Raw genomic sequence first — 18,137 nt, 5'->3', positions numbered from 1 at the left:
CCACTGAGCCACATACCCAGCCCAATTTTTGTATTTTATTAGAGACAGGGTCTCACTTGAGTTGCTTAGCACCTTGCTATTGCTGAGGCTGGCTTTGAAATCACTCTCCTCCTTTCTCAGTCTCCTAAAATGCTGGGATTACAGACATGCACCACCATGCCTGGCTTAGCACTTTTATGGGGTTTTTTAAAGAAAAAAATGTACTAATATTACTTACAAATCATGTAGGTAATACTAAACTGTCTTTTGTGCAAGAGGAGGATGCCTGGAATACTTGTGAATATATCTCAATGCAGTGATGATTATTATGCAATGAAATATGATAATAAAATTTTAGATAACAACAGGCTGCATGTACAATGATGATCCCATAAGAATATATCACCTAATGATAATGTACCATTTTGCCATGGATATGGGCACTCTATGAAGTTTGCACAAGAGTAAACTCTCTTAATGAATCATTCCTCAGAGCACATCCCTATTCTTAACTGTTGTATAACTGTATGTGTCTTCAGACACCTATTAAGGATTTAAACCTTCTTATATTTTCTTTTTGGAAGTCCCTTTGGTGGACAGTGGTATTTCTCAATATTATTTTTAAGACAGGAGTTTTTTAAATTCAAATACAGATAACCATTTAAGGAGAAAATGTTACTTAGGAACAGATGAAAAAATGTCACACAGAAGTAAACTAACCTCACTAACTAAACATAACCTGATCCATATTTGAATCAAATTATATACTTGTTTCCCTGATAATTGTTTCCACTATTTCCATTTAAAGGGATGATGTTACAGCTGTCTTTAAGAGCATTTTATAATACCTGGTTGTGTGAGACACACTTGTAATCCCAGTGGCTTGGAAGACTGATGCAGAGGGATCACAGTCATCTTGAGCAACTTAGTGTTACCCTGTCTCAAAATTTAAAAAATAAAAAAATAAAAATAAAAATGAGTTGGGGTTGCAGCTCATTGGTTTACCTTGCCTGAGGTTTAATCCCTGATACTAAAGAATAAAATAAAATAATATAAAATATTTTTGTTATGTAATGATGTTTATTTTTATTATCTTATGAATGGAATTATTGCTTCCATGATTTTATTATTGCATGTCATAACAAAATTTAAAAAGCAGAGAATAAGAACAACAAACAAATTTGTTTAAAAATTTTGTTTGAACAAGTTTGTTTTAGAAAAGTTACATGAGCTCACTAAAAATTTTTTATTTTTAATTCTTTAATTTGTTTTAATTAATTAATGTAATTTAATTAATTGTGTATATATATATATATATATATATATATATAATGTCCATCTCATTCCACCATCCTTTCTATCACCATGTGCCCTCTTTACTTTCACTACCCTTTGTCCAAAGTTCCTCCATTCTTTCCTGGTCTCTTTCCCCTAAATTATGAATCAGCATTTGTTTATCAGAGAAAACATTCTGCCTTTGTTTTGGGGGGTTTGGCTTATTTCACTTAGCATGATATTCTCCAACTCCATCCATTTACCTGCAAATGCCATAATTTCATTCTTCTTTAAGGTTGAGTAATATTCCATTGTGTACATATACCACATTTTTTAATCCATTCATCTGTTGAAGGGCATATTGGTTGGTTCCATAGTTTTACTTCTTTGAATTGAGCTGCTATAAATATTGACATGTATGTATCACTGTAGTATGCTGATTTTAAATCCTTTAGGTATAAACTGAGGCGTCAGATAGCTAGTTTGACTGATGGTTCCATTCCAAGTTTTCTAAGGAATCTTAATACAGCTTTCCATAGTGATTGCACCAATTTGCAGTCCCACCAGCAGGGTATGAGTGTACCTTTTCTCATAATCCTCGCCAACACTTATTGTTGCCTGTGTTCTTGATAATTACCATTCAGACTGAAAAGAGATAAAATCTTAGTTTTGATTTGCATTTCTCTAATTGCTAGAGATGTTGAACTTTTTGTATACATTTGTTGATCAATTGTATATTTTCTGTGAAGTGTCTGTTTAGCTTTTTAGCCTACTTATAAATTGGTATATTTGTTCTTTTGATGTTAAGGTTTTTGAGTTGTTTATATATGTCCTGGAAATTAGTGCTCTATCTGATGTCCGTGTGGTAAAGATTTTCTCTCATTCTGTATGCACTCTCTTTACGTTATTGATTGCTGAGAAGAAGCATTTAAGTTTGAATTCTTCCCATTTATTTGATTGTTGATTTTATTTCTTGTGCTTTAGGAGTATTATTAAGGTAGTCAGGTCTTAAGCCAACCTTATGAAGATTTGGGCCTACTTTTTCTTCTATTAAGCACAGGGTCTCTGGTCTAATTATTAGGTCTTTGATCCATTTTGAGTTGAGTTGGTGCAGGCTGAGAGATAGGGTTTTAATTTCATTTTGACACTCATGGATTTCCAGGTTTCCCAGCACCATTTGTTGAAGAGACTATCTTTATTCCAATGTATGTTTTTGATGCCTTTGTCTAGTTTGAGATAACTGAATTTATATGGGTTTGTCTCTGTGTCTTGTATTTTGTACCATGGGTCTACATGTCTATTTTTGTGCCAATACCATGTTGTTGTTTTTTATTGTAACTCTGTAATATAATTTAATGTCTGATATTGTGATACCTCCTCCTTTGCTCTTCATGCTTCAATAGTTTTTTGCACTGAAAAATAATTGCAGAATGAATGATAGGGAAGACATTTATGTTAATGGAAGTGAAAAATCAGGTTTAGGAAATAATGTATACCATTTCATTGCATTAAAATCATTGGTGTATTTATATGCATATATGTATGTGTACAACATATGAACACACATATGAAAAGATAAAATAAGGACTTGAAATATGAAAGTCATTTTCACTGTAGGAACTAAGCCTAATGTTGGTAGGTGTATTTTGGGTCCAGAGCAAAATATAAAGGTTTTAAACCCTGACTTGAAATAATAAAAGAACAGAAAATTGTGAATAATGGAAAGTATTAATAATACTACTTGTCTCATATGCTCTTATATCAAGGTTATATGTATATTTGTCTGTATCTTAGTATACACTATCTCTAACAGAATAAAAGCAATTTATTTAGCTTCTTTTATGTTGGAGTAACATAAAATTAATCTTAAGGATATATATGTTTGTGTATATATATGTATGTTATTTGCCTTTTCTTACATAAATTTTATTTCTTCCTTTGTCTTCTCCATTAGTGCCTGTGTCTTTGAATATATTTAGAGGGATCCTTGGCATGATGTTCACAAAATGTTTATAGTTTATTTTCAGGGCTTAGGATGCTTGTCGATTTCTTTTTTTTAAAGAGAGAGAGAGGTAGAGAGAGAGAGAGAACTTTTTATATTTATTATTTAGTTATCAGCGGGTACAACATCTTTGTTTGTATGTGCTGCTGAGGATGGAACCTGGGCCGCACGCATGCCAGGCGTGTGTGCTACCGCTTGAGCCTAATCTCCAGCCCCCATTGTCAATTTTTTTTTTGCACTCTTTTGTGTGGGTTGTATTTTGTAAAAGTAAGCATATATTACTTTTATAAAATAAAGTTATCTTTTGTAAAAACATTTGCATCATTATCCAGGGAAGGCCAAGGGGCCCACAAATCAATAATAATGCCATCAACTAAGTGAGAAATTCTTGGTCTTATGATAACCCAGTGTGTTTAAAACTGCAAATTTTTAATTAATTAATATTAACTTTTTGAAAAGATAAGTCTTTCTAGAAAAGTAGGTGGTTGGATAGACAGGTAAAATGTTGGAAAGAATTATAGCACAGTTTGAAGTCTTTTCAATGGGCCTTTGTAGCTAGCTACATGATAGTACCTTTTATTCTTAATTACTTTCTTTAAAAAAATCACCAACATATCTGGTTACATTGTTCCATAATCTATCCACATTTTCTTATCCTGTGAGAAAATTCCCACGATTTTTATTTTATTGAATACTAAGAAGCCAATAGACCCGTTGAACATATGGAAGTCTAAAAGCTTCTACTATGGATGTAGATGATATGCTTCCCATATCAACTTGCTTCATTGCTTATTTTTAGCTTTTGAAATATACTTTCATTCTGTCCTATTCCAAACTTTGGATATAGAATAAATTTTTATACCTATAATGGAGATAAATGATAATAGTGTTTAATTTTGAAGATTTTGAAATCTGACCAGTATCAACACTGGCCAGATAATTTTACTTCTTAATGAGCCTCAGTTTCCACCTCTGCTTGTAATAACATCCTGAGAAAATTGTGACCCTTAAGTGACATAATGCATAAATTCCCATTGTGATAGGTTAATTAAACACACTAGAACAGATGAACACCATCTTAAACAAATTAAATTTATCTTAAACATTTTAAATTTAATACAGTGAGAGCACTAGACATAGGTAATCCAGAGTCAGTATGGCAGCTCAATAACAGTAACTGAGACTGGATTCATCTCTCTGCTCTCCTGTCCTTGAGAATTTTGACTTGTAGTCACAGAATTGCTGCTTTTTTCCTAACAAAAATTAGAAGGTGAAATACCAGAACAAAGATGTCTTTTTTCAAGTGAAACTTGGCCTTTTTATTGATAAAACAACCTCTCTAAAAACGTGTCCATTTCATTGCTTAGGCCACTGTATTTACAAGGGAATCTAAAAAGTCACCCTAATATTCATTGGGGTATTCTGGTTAGAGGAGGAGAATGAATGTTATGTATGCAGATTACAATATCTGCTACTACACTGTATATAAAATCTAATCAAATAACTACTAACTTTAGCAATTAAGGTTTCCATCTTATGAAATTTATTCTTGTACTGTCGGTCATAAAATCATATTTTGTTCCCTATCTCCTGTATCTGGAAAAACCATAATCCCTTAACATGATGTCATAATCCCTCATGTAAAAATATTATGCTGCTTTCTGGGAACTACATAAAAGTCTCCTCTTGGGCTCCAAACTAAACTTCAATTATTTCAGTATAAATGATGTCATGGAGATCATCTTTATTGATTGTGTTTTTGTCCTGTTTGGAACTATTTCCTTATTAAAAATGGGAACATTTCTGTGATTCTTCATGTTTCTCCAAAATAATGCTACCAAGTTTTAAAAGCTTCCATCAGTATATGAATATTCTTCAACTCAGTGTTCTTTAAGTATTGGGAGGTATGTTTTTCCCTTAGTTTTGATACATTTCGTGTCCTATAAAAATAAACCAGGAGTATTTCATCATTTTAATTTGCATATTTGAGTAATTAGAAAGGTATAATATGCTTCACTTTTTTTCTTTAATGAATGTCTCCTCTTACTAACCATTATTTGTTTACTATAGTGTTTTCTTTTGGCATTTTTAGAAAATGTGATAGGAGAAAATTCAGAGACTCAGTATGATCTTTCCCCAAAGTCTGTGAGAGCAGTTATAGAGCATGTTGAGATTTCATAAGATTTTAAATTTCTTTGCCATATATCCACTTTTAGATGTTCTATTCTCCTGAGGCTTTAGATGCCATTAAAGGATTTACCTTAATTAATGAGATTCAAATAAATTGGCAGAGGGGAACAATTTTAAATAGAGAACTATGTTAAGGTACCAGATAAAGTCAAATGTTTTACTACATTAGACTTAACTCCTGCCCCCTTCCTAATGTTTTATTATAAAATGTTCCAACTTGTAGTACAGACATTCAAAATCATTCTTGATGTTTTTCTCCCATGCTACTGTACTCATAAAGCAGAGTATATTAACCTGAAGTCATTAGGGTGAGAGAATTGCTTTCCCTAACAGTGCTTTACATTTGCCTCAAATACAAATAGCAGTAGTCTCATACAACCTCATCTCATTAGAGCATGGACCAAAGTAATAGTAAAGGAACAGGACATGGAAGCTTTATTTTCCAGCTCCTGAAGTAAATCTTAATAGAATACATGTTTGAGTGTGCCAAGTATAAACATAACTTATTCAAATGAAAACTAAAGTAGAGTGTATGAGGTCATAGTGATTGGTTACTTTTAAAGGAATAGTTGGGGGCTGGGGATGTGGCTCAAGCGGTAGCGAGCTCGCCTGGCATGCGTGCGGCCCGGGTTCGATCCTCAGCACCACATACCAACAAAGATGTTGTGTCCGCCGAGAACTAAAAAATAAATATTAAAATTCTCTCTCTCTCTCTCTCTCTCTCTCTCTCTCTCTCTCTCTCTCTCTCTCTCTTTAAAAAAAAAGGAATAGTTGGTTGAACTGTTAAACTGCTTCCTTCTGTTAATGAATATAATTGAACATTCATTTTATCCATTGTGCTTTAACTTGTTTAAAAACATAATCTGCTTTCAATAACATTTAATCTGGTTGATGTAATTTTATTGGTTGCCACCTTTTCTTTGCTTTGAATGTATGGAAGCAATTTTCAGTCTCTTCCTTATCTTCATGTGAAATGTAAAATACTATTTTCATAGAATTCTTGTGCTTACTAAATTAATGCCTTCAATTTTGGAATATAAAGTCCATTTAGCTACTTACTTTAGAATTGGTCTAAATGGTCTAAATGTTATTAATGATTGCTGTTTTGAATGAATGAATTTTCCCATCACTAAACTTTTAGGATTATCTCTAAAATTTTCAAATACCCTCTTTAGGGATTAATTGTTTGCTAAATTTGTGTTTTTCAACACTTGTTTATTTACACATAAATGAAATCATGAATCCTGTCTATCAGAATGACCCTGGAATGAAAAGTATATGTTCATAAACTGAGAATATTATTGCTCATTATAATAATGTTGTAAGTTAAGATGCCTTATTATTTAAATGTTAAAATATCTGCTCTGTCCAAATCACCAGTCAATTCATCATATTCTTGTTTCTCTGTCATAAATTGTCAAACAGAATTCTATATTCTTGACTAATAGACTTTGTTTATATTTTGATTGCTTTTTATCCCTAAGATTCTTCAGTAGTGATTCTAGTATTTCATTCTATTGAAATATTTGTAATGGATAGAAAGATTTTTGGTCTTAGATTATACTACAGTCCAAAGTGTTCTTATGTCTTCAGAGTAGATTTGACACTCAGAACAAACAGTGTGATTCAAGTTCATCGAAGTCAAATTCTGAACTGAAAATAAGTGATGTAGGAGTGTTGCTTCTTACTGTTACAGCACTTAAAAATTTCGAATTGTATAGTGATCTCATACCCATTTACCTTACACTAGCTGCTGTTCACTTAACCATCTTTTCCTGTTTTATGGAAAACATGAATTCAGACTAAGGGCAGTCCTTTAAAGTTCATGCATCTAATTATACTTTTTAATGTTCAGGAATCTAATTTGAATTTCTGCTTAAATGTTTGGAGTATTCCATCTTACTTATTCTTTTCCAGGGTATAATGATTTTATATTTGATTATTAGACAGAATGGAATTCTATTAATGAGCTTGTGGTTTTTCTGTAAAGTATATATATCTTAGTGTCATTTCTAAAACTACATTACAGTGCAGAAAGCATATAAAAGTTAGCCATTTCGTCACTTAAAAAAGTAAAAGGTAAATTACTCCCTCTCCCAAATTTTAGAAAATATTTTAAGGATAGATACTAAGAATTTTTTGTTTCTGCCTATGATTGGATTTTACTTCTTTTCTTTGAAACAAAGTCTCGGCTTTGTGTAAAAATTTTTGCAATATTAAATTATTTAATTTTTAATAATAATTTTTAAATTATTATATTTAAAAATTGGTATTTATATAGAAAACCATGAAAATCACAATAATAATAGTAGTTGTTTCCTAAACATTAGAGAACCATAATATACAGAAAATTATGATGAGAAAGAGCATACATTGCAAGAAAAACAATAGTCTGTTTCAATGACCTATTTAGGGCTGCAAATAATTTAAGTGATACATTAAATATTGTGCTGAGGTTGGATTTATACTAATTTGGATCATTATTGATAATGATATGGGAAATATGAAAATGAAAGATTATATTATAAATATGAATAAAAGTTATTTTAATGTCTTGAAATTTGTCATTTTATGTAAAATAAAATTCAATAAAATGGTTATATTAGGAATTACTGAATTTTGGGTGACTTTTGGGCATCAGAGTTTAAGTATTATAGCCTAATTTTTCTAAGCCATTAGGATGCCAGTTCATCTTAACTGAGGTGGGATGCTTGAACCATCACTACTTTAATTTCTCACAATTACTAATGCCAGATTTTAGCTTACTGGAATTAACTTGAGTAATAAATGCTTATCTGAAAAAATCCTACTTGCTGGCTGCAGTTTCTTGCTGGGGATGGAAGGTGGGGGAAAAAACCAACAACACTGTATTGACTACTAAGCCTTCCCTTCTGCCACTCATTTTTACTTATTTTTGAACTCATTTACTTATAACTCCACTTAACAGGTACTCCTAAAACCCCACAATATCAAATATTTTTCTTTGGCTTTCCAAGAAGTAGCTGCCTAGACAATAGTCAGAAATATACATTCACTTACACAAAGCATCTGCATTCACTTCCAGAGGATTCCTAAAGAAAAAAAAAAAAACATTTGTGTATTTTACCTTTGGAATCTGGTTCAGTCTGAATTCCCTGGCACGTAGGTAGAATGCTGGCTGCATTGCCAAAGGATTTCCAAAAATAAATCTGAAAGCAGACCTTGTATAGATGGAATCTCTTTGAAAATGGCCTTAAAAATTTTTGAATCTTTGTAGGATTTTTTTAAAATTTATGCACAGACACACAGAGTCCTTAATTTGCACATGTTTAGCTTGGATTAGTACCATCCCATGTTCCACTGTCCTGTGACTCAAATGTATTAATTTGATGCCTTTATTTCATTAACTGCTGAGTGATAAGACTTCTCTTACTTAGTTTCTTGGCTGATTGTGCAAATCTTTACTGGAAAAAAGGAAAGTAATTTGAAAGAGCATTGGTATGTAGGTTTAGCAGTAATAAGAATAAAATGATAATGAAGAAAAACTTCAAAGATATTATTCAAATTAGCACTCTTATCTGCACAGTCAACTAATCATGGATTGAAAATATTTTTTAATAATTGCTCTATTATGATAGCATGTATACTTTTTTTACTCTTCATTATTCTCTAACCATTACAGTATAACTACATAGTACTTACATTATTTTAGGTATTAGAAGTTATCTGGAACTAACTTAAAGGATATGGGAGGATTAGCACGGATTATATGTAAATTCTACACCATTCATGTCAAAGACCTGAGCACCAGATTCTAGTGTCTGCAAGAAGTCATAGAACTAATCCTTTGCAGATTCTAAGGGTTGACTGTACTAAGGAATGTTTGAAGTGTTTTTGAAGTTGTTAAATTTTAGTAGAACAACAAACAAATCACTAAAACATAAATCTTACAAATTATAAATTTTCAAGTGCCTAAAATTAATAAAACAAGAATATAATTTTCCAAAGCATTTAGTGAGGAAATTGCTTTTATACTTAAAGGCCCAGTACTCTTCTTTGGCAACTACCAGTTTATATATTATAACTGTTTCTCATATACATTTATAGCAGCTATCAAAAAAGTTGTCTTATGTTATACATTTTTAATCATATTCTTACATATTTAATAATTCAGAGAATGAAGGTTCAGAAAAGAAGAAAACATGACAAAGTTGGAAATAAGAAATCCACAACAGTTAGCATACTTTTTCATTATCCACTCTTTGAAGGAAAGCAGATGGCACTTCTTATGCAGATGACTGCAAGAGATAACAGTCCAGGATACCTATCATCATTGAATTAATTTATATTATAATCTAGCCTTGTGTTGACAGTTACTTTTAACTGCTTTTAATTTTTATCCTTTCTTGGATTTCATCATAATTACTTGTAACATCAGTTTGTAATTTTATGATTATTTGTATGAAAATTTACCATCTGATTCTTCCCCTAGATTAGAAACTATATAAGAGCAGGGAAAAATAAATAACCCAATAATAAAAGCCAAGGACCTGGACACATGCTTCTCAGAAGTGGATATATAATTAATCAACAAATATATGAAAAAATGTTCATCATCTTTAGCAATTAGATATATGCAAATCAAAACTACTCTTAAGATATCATCTTACTCCTTTCAGAATGGTGGTTATTATGAAGACAAACAACAATAAGTGTTGGTGAGAATGTAGGGGAAAAGGTACACTCATACATTGCTGGTGGGACTCCAAAATGGCGCAGCCAATATGGAAAGCAGTATGGAGATTCCTTGGAAATCTTGGAATGGAATCACAGTTTGACCCAGCTATCCTTCTCCTCAGTCTATACCCAAAGGATATAAAATCAGCATACTACAGTGCTATAAACATATCAATGTTTATAGCAGCACAATTCACAATAGCTAAACTGTGGAGTCAACCTAGATGCCCTTCAGTGGTTGAATGGATAAAAACAATGTGGCATATATACACAATGGAATTTTGCTCAGCAAAGAGAATAAAAGCATGGCATTTGCAGGTAAATGGATGGCATTGGAGAAGAAAAAGCTAAGTGAAGTGAGCAAATCCCAAAAATACAAATGGCAAATGTTTTCTCTGATTCATAGTGGAGTAGGGAGTGGGAGCATAGAGAAATAGATTAATTCTAGATAAGGCAGAGTGATAGGAGGGAAAGGGAGGGGGTAGGGGGTTATAAGGATGGTGGAATGTGGTAGACATCATTATACAAAGTACAAGTATGAAGACACGAATTGGTGTCAACATACTTTATATCCAACCAGAGATATAAAAAATTATGCTATATATGTTTAATCAGAATTGCAATGCATTCCACTGTCATTTTTTGTAAATCAATAAAACAATAAGAGCAGGGATTTTTACCCTTACTGTGCATAAGTAGATAAATGCTAAATAAAATGAATCATTTAGAAATAAGTTAACAATATGGGAACTCCATGGCAAAATTGTGCTTTTATCTTACTGAAGATTTATCCCAGATTCTATAAAAACGTTTTCTAGGCTTTCAGTCTACTGCTACCCTGCTGATAAATTGTTAGTTGTATTAGTACATGCTTCTCTCTGACTGATATGGGAAAAGAATCTAGAAAAAAAATGGGGCCCAAATTTAAGACATGTTGATTTAAGACTGTTGAAATGTATTGAAAAAGAAAGTTTTTCAAGTGAACTTCTCCTATGCTGACTTTGGAGGAAAAAAAAAAAACACCTGAGGACACTATAGTTAAATTATTGCTGTTTCTAAATATCCTGATTTCAGTCAAAGCATAAGCATACCTAATATCTTTTATTCCTACAAATATTGTAGGTCCTTGTGCTTTTCCAAATAGTGTGATTTTAGATTTTCTAACCTTTTCTGCCACTAACTGGGGCAGAAAGTGGCCAAATTATTAGATACTGCTACAACTTGAAATGTTTCTGTAAAATGTTGAATTACAAAGACTTTTATTTTGTAAAAAATGGCTTTCTTACACCATGAAATTTTGTTCTTAAAATATTAAAGAATTATTACATTAAGAAAAAAAGTAGAAGTCATCTGTATCTCCAGTGACTCCCTTTGAGAGGCACCACTCTTCAGAGTCTCTTATCTATATTTCCAGGGAATTTTTTAGGCATAGACATATAGACATATATTGTTTTATTTTTTTCCACTATATATACAATTATACTATAACATTATTGTGCCATTGGCCCTTTTCATTTCAGGATAATTCCTTGTCAGTTTTGATTATTAATATGTACATAACTGGAGTAGAAAGCTTGAAACTAAGCTGTGTCAACAAACAGAGGTACTTGGAGTTTAGGTTTGATTATCCATTAATTAGGTCCTTTAGCTTTTAAGGAAACCAACAAGATAACTGTTTATTCTTTTAGTATAAAGAGTATAATAAAATTTATTCATTTAGCAACTTTTTATTGAGTTATACTATGTAACAAGAAGTCTTCTAAACAGTTGAGAGATAAGTTGATCAATAAGAGATAAGAAATTCTTACTCTTATGGAAATACATTCTAGAAATACATAGGAAACTGCTACTGAGACAACATACTTTAAAATCCAAAGTATAAATTTTTAATTTTTTATTGATATTGCTTTAAGAACTCTAATGATGTCAGTATGCAAGAATGATGATAAAAAATTATTTTCCAAATTGTTTTTTCTTAGTGCATTAACTTTTTTAAATAGCTATAAAATTTCAGAATTAATTAGTATTGTCATACCTTTAATTGAGAAAACATTACCTCATTCTTCCTGCCCTGTGGTTCTAGAAAGAGAGAGTGGAGCTTTGGGCATAATCTAGTTTAACTTTTCGGATTTTGACATAAAAATGAGAACAAAAATCACACAAGTTTGGGATCAAAGCAAAGTCTAATATCTATGAGAGTTTTTCCATGTGCCTTTAATTCAGATCTTTGGCTTTATTTTCATACTACTATCATCTCTAACTTAATTTGCACACATCATCAGTAGAAAACTTCAATGCTTTTGGGTCAGAGGTATAAACTCCGGTCTTCATTTAATTTTATCTAGGAATTAGACTAATAGTATAAACTACCCAGGAAAAATACCGTTTGTTTCCAGTTCTTTGAATTATTCATTAGGCAGATACATTTAAGGTATATACTTGATACTTATTATTATCATTTTAAACCAGTTTTATAAATTGACAGAATAAAAGGCTTCTAATCAACTTGTTATCATTGATAATCCTAAAGTAAATTTTACTCTATATATTTGTGTCAAGTTATTGATGTGTCATCCAAGTCAAGTTTTGTGATGTTAGAAAGTTTCAGAAATAGACACATTATTATTGAGAACCTTTTAGTAAGTATGTACAGTATTTAGCCAAGGACTTTTGTGAACTTCTTTCTTATAGGTCCACACCAAACTATCTATCACAAATAATAACAGCCCAAAAGAAAACTCCCAGATCTTCATCTTGTCAAAAAGATAAAGTTAACAAAAGAAATGAGCATAGTGAATCTCCTTTACACATGGCAGCTATTTGAGGAGATGTGAAACAAGTCAAAGAATTAATAAATTTAAAGAGAAATGTGAACATGAAAGATTTTGTAGATAAGATTAAACTCAAGACTAATATTCGGAAACTAATATTGAAATAGATCTTGGTTACAGTGTTATTCATTTTTTTTTTAATTTTTGCTGAAATGGAAGGGTTCTGATAATATATTTTTTATAAAACTTTTGGAGTATGTGCATAAAACCATGTTCTGCTGTATTAGTTGTCAATAATTACAGTTTTTCATATTAAACTTATATTTTAGTTGACATTACTGTATAATTTCTTAAAAAATATTTTTTAGTTGTACTTGGACACAATACCTTTATTTAATTTATTTGTTTATATGTGGTGCTGAGGATCAAAACCAAGGCCTGACATGTACTAGGCGAGCGCTCTACAGCTGAACCACCCCCCCAGCCCCAACTCCATAATTCTTTATTAAATTTAAGTTCTGTCCAAAGTAAATTTGAGTACATAATATTTCAAAGCAGTTAATTTCTTCATAATTCTTTGAGAAACATTAACCTGAACCTGAAGATTGTAAGAGAGTGGCATTATTTTCACTTTAATTATTTAAATAATATGCTAATGTATTTTACTATGAAGAATTCAAATAATAGATGTTGACAGAGAATAATATAGAAATTCTCCTTGATTTAAATCTCACAGTACTGTTTCACTTCTATATTTTTTGTCTTCCACAGAAATGTCATTAATAATTTGTAGGTTATTCTTTCACTGTATTTTCATGATCATATGTAAATATGAACATTTACCTTCTTATAGGCTTAAAAAAAGTATTATTATTCCATCTGTTGTTCTTCAGCCTGTTTGTAATTACAGGTAAATTCTTCCAATACATATAGGTAAATTTACTTCATTTGTAACAGCTACATAATATTAATATAGTCAACACTGTTGTAAAACCATAGTTGTGAGTAACTTGGGACTGTTTCAGTAGAATTGAAATTGTAATGGCAGATTCCCACCAAAATAAGATCCTGTATCAGTTTATACTACAATCAAGAGTCTGTCACTATAATTTGATGACATTAACTTAATTGCTATTATAATAATGAAAAAATTTTAATTTTCATATCCATAATCAGTAATGATAGTAAATGTTTCTTATAAATTTGTATATATCTTGAACTGCTGTATGTATCTTAAAATTGTATGTTTAATTATTATTTATTATTCTAACTTTAGGTTGGACACCACTGAATGAAGCTTTCAATGTTGGAAATAATGATGTTGCTAATATACTTATAGCAGCTGGACCAGATGTTAACACACAAGGATTATTAGATGATGACATGCCACACCATGAGTCTGTTAGTAGTAGACACAGAGAGGTAAGTATGATAGAAGAAATCAATAATGTGCAATTCTATCATAGATTACATCACAGTAAAATTTAGCTTAATTCTTTTTTTTTATTGTTGGTAGTTCAAAACATTACATAGTTCTTAATATATCATATTTCACAGTTTGATTCAAGTGGGTTATGAACTCCCAATTATACCCCGTATACAGATTGCTGTATCACATCAGTTACACTTCCATTGATTTACATATTGCCATTCTAGTGTCTGATGAATTCTGCTGTTTGTGCTATTCTCTACTATCCCCCCTCCCCTCCCCTCCCCTCCCCTCCCCTTTTCTCTCTCTACCACCTCTACGGTAAATCATTTCTTCCACTTGTATTGTCTTGTCTTACCCCTCCTTTCCTCTTATATGTAATTTTGTATAACCCTGAGGATCACCTTCCATTTCCAAGCAGTTTCCCTTCTCACTCCCTTTCCCTTCCACCTCTCATCCCTGTTTAATGTTAATCTTCTTCTCAAGCTCTTCGTCCCTACCCTATCCTTGGTTACTCCCCTTATGTCAAAGGAGTCATTTGGCATTTGTTTTTTAAAGATTGGCTAGCTTCACTTAGCATAATCTGCTCTACTGCCATTCATTTCCCTCCAAATTCTATAATTTTGTCATTTTTTAATGCAGAGTAGTACTCCATTGTGTATAAATGCCACATTTTTTTTATCCATTCATCTATTGAAGGGCATCTAGGTTGGTTCCACAATCTTGCTATGGTGAATTGTGCTGCTATGAACATCAATGTAGCAGTGTCCCTGTAGCATGCTCTTATTAGGTCTTTAGGGAAAAGACCGAGAAGGGGAATAGCTGGGTCAAATGGTGGTTCCATTCCCAGCTTTCCAAGAAATCTCCATACTGCTTTCCACATTGGCTGCACCAATTTGCAGTCCCACCAACAATGAACAAGTGTGCCCTTTTCCCCGCATCCTCTCCAGCACTTGTTGTTGTTGGACTTCATGATGGCTGCCAATTTTACTGGAGTGAGATGGTATCTTAGGGTGGTTTTGATTTGCATTTCTCTGACTGCTAGCGATGATGAGCATTTTTTCATGTACTTATTGATTGATTGTATGTCCTCCTCTGAGAAGTGTCTGTTCAGGTCCTTGGCCCATTTGTTGATTGGGTTATTTGTTATCTTATTGTCTAATTTTTTGAGTTCTTTGTATACTCTGGATATTAGGGCTCTATCTGAAGTGTGTGGAGTAAAGATTTGTTCCCAGGATGTAGGCTCCCTGTTTACCTCTCTTATTGTTTCTTTTGCTGAGAAAAAACTTTTTAGTTTGAGTAAGTCCCATTTGTTGATTCTTGAGTAAGTCCCATTTGTTAACTCTTGCGCTATGGGTGTCCTATTGAGGAATTTGGAGCCTGACCCCACAGTATGTAGATCATAGCCAACTTTTTCTTCTATCAGACGCCGTGTCTCTGATTTAATATCAAGCTCCTTGATCCATTTTGAGTTAACTTTTGTGCATGGCGAGAGAAAGGGATTCAGATTCACTTTGGTGCAAATGGATTTCCAGTTTTCCCAGCACCATTTGTTGAAGATGCTATCCTTCCTCCATTGCATGCTTTTAGCCCCTTTATCAAATACAAGATATTTGTAGTTTTGTGGGTTGGTTACTGTATCCTCTATTCTGTACCATTGGTCCACCCGCCTGTTTTGGTACCAGTACCATGCTGTTTTTGTTACTATTGCTCTGTAGTATAGTTTGAAGTCTGGTATCGCTATACCGCCTGATACACACTTCCTGCTTAGCATTGTTTTTGTTATTCTGGGTCTTTTATTATTCCATATGAATTTCATGATTGTTTTATCTATTTCTATAAGAAATGCTGTCAGGATTTTGATTGGCATTGCATTGAGCTTATAGAGAACTTTTGGTAATATCGCCATTTTGTTGATGTTAGTTCTGCCTATCCATGAACAGGGTATATTTTTCCATCTTCTAAGGTCTTCTTCTATATCTTTCTTTAGGGTTCTGTAGTTTTCATTATATAAGTCTTTCACCTCTTTTGTTAGGTTGATTCCCAAGTATTTTATTTTTTGGGGGGATATTATGAATGGAGTAGTTGTCCTCATTTCCGTTTCAGAGGATTTGTCGCTGATATACAGGAATGCATTTGATTTATGCTTGTTGATCTTATATCCTGCCACTTTGCTGAATTCATTTATTAGCTCTAATAGTTTCTTTGTAGAACCTTTTGGGTCTGCTATGTAAAGAATCATGTCATCTGCAAATAGTGATAATTTAAGTTCTTCTTTTCCTATTTTTATGCCTTTAATTTCTTTCGTCTGTCTAATTGCTCTGGCCAGTGTTTCGAGGACTATGTTGAACAGAAGTGGTGAGAGAGGGCATCCCTGTCTTGTACCAGATCTTAGAGGGAATGCCTTCAATTTTTCCCCATTAAGAATGATGCTGGATTGTGGCTGATCATAGATTGCTTTTACAATGTTGAGGTATGATCCTGTTATCCCTAATTTTTCTAGAGTTTTGAACATAAAGGGATGCTGTACTTTGTCGAATGCTTTTTCTGCATCTATCGAGATGATCATATGGTTCTTATTTTTAAGTCTATTGATGTGGTAAATAACATTTATTGATTTCCATATATTAAACCAGCCTTGCATCCCAGGGATGAATCCTACTTGATCATGGTGTATGATTTTTTTGATATGTTTTTGAATCCGATTCGCCAGAATTTTATTGAGAATTTTTGCATCTAGGTTCATTAGAGATATTGGTCTGTAGTTTTCTTTCTTTGAAGTGCCTTTGTCTGGTTTAGGCTTCAGGGTGATGTTGGCCTCGTAGAATGTATTTGGAAGTTCTCCCTCTTTTTCTATTTCCTGAAATAGCTTGAAAAGTATTGGTGTTAGTTCCTCTTTAAAGGTTTTGTAAAACTCTGCTGTATACCCATCCGGTCCTGGGCTTTTCTTAGTTGGTAGTCTTTTGATGGTTTCTTCTATTTCCTCTATTGTTATTGGTCTGTTTAGGTTGTCTATATCCTCCTGGCTCAATCTGGGCAGATCATAAGACTTAAGAAATTTATCGATGCCTTCACTATCTTCTATTTCATTGGACTATAAGGATTCAAAATAATTTCTGATTATCTTCTGTATTTCTGAAGTGTCTGTTGTGATATTGCCTTTTTCATCCCGTATGCTAGTAATTTGGGTTCTCTCTCTTCTTCTCTTCGTTAGCATGGCTAAGGTTCTGAGGATTTTATTTATTTTTTCAAAGAACCAACTTTTAGCTTTGTCAATTTTTTCAATTGTTTCTTTTGTTTCAATTTCATTAATTTCAGCTCTGATTTTAATTATTTCTTGCCTTCTACTTCTTTTGCTGTTGTTTTGCTCTTCTTTTTCTAGGATTTTGAGATGAAGTGTGAGATCATTTATTTGTTGGTTTTTTTCTTTTTTTAAGGAATGAACTCCAAGAAATGAATTTTCCTCTTAGAACTGCTTTCAATGTGTCCCCTAGATTCCGATATGTTGTGTCTGTGTTTTCATTTAACTCTAAGAAGTTTTTAATTTCCTCCTTGATGTCTTCTAAAACCCATTGATCATTCAGTAACCTATTGTTCATTCTCCAAGTGATGCATGATTTTTCCTTCCTTCTTTTATCATTGATTTTCAGTTTCATTCCATTATGATCAGATAAGATGCATGGTATTATCTCTACTCCTTTATATTGTCTAAGAGTTGCCCTGTGACATAATATATGGTCTATTTTTGAGAAGGTTCCATGTGCTGCTGAGAAAA

The sequence above is a fragment of the Urocitellus parryii genome, chromosome 13 (assembly GCF_045843805.1).
Source record: "Urocitellus parryii isolate mUroPar1 chromosome 13, mUroPar1.hap1, whole genome shotgun sequence".
Lineage (NCBI taxonomy): Eukaryota > Metazoa > Chordata > Mammalia > Rodentia > Sciuridae > Urocitellus > Urocitellus parryii.
The sequence above is the reverse complement of the archived record's forward strand: the minus strand, read 5'-3'. Positions refer to the sequence as shown.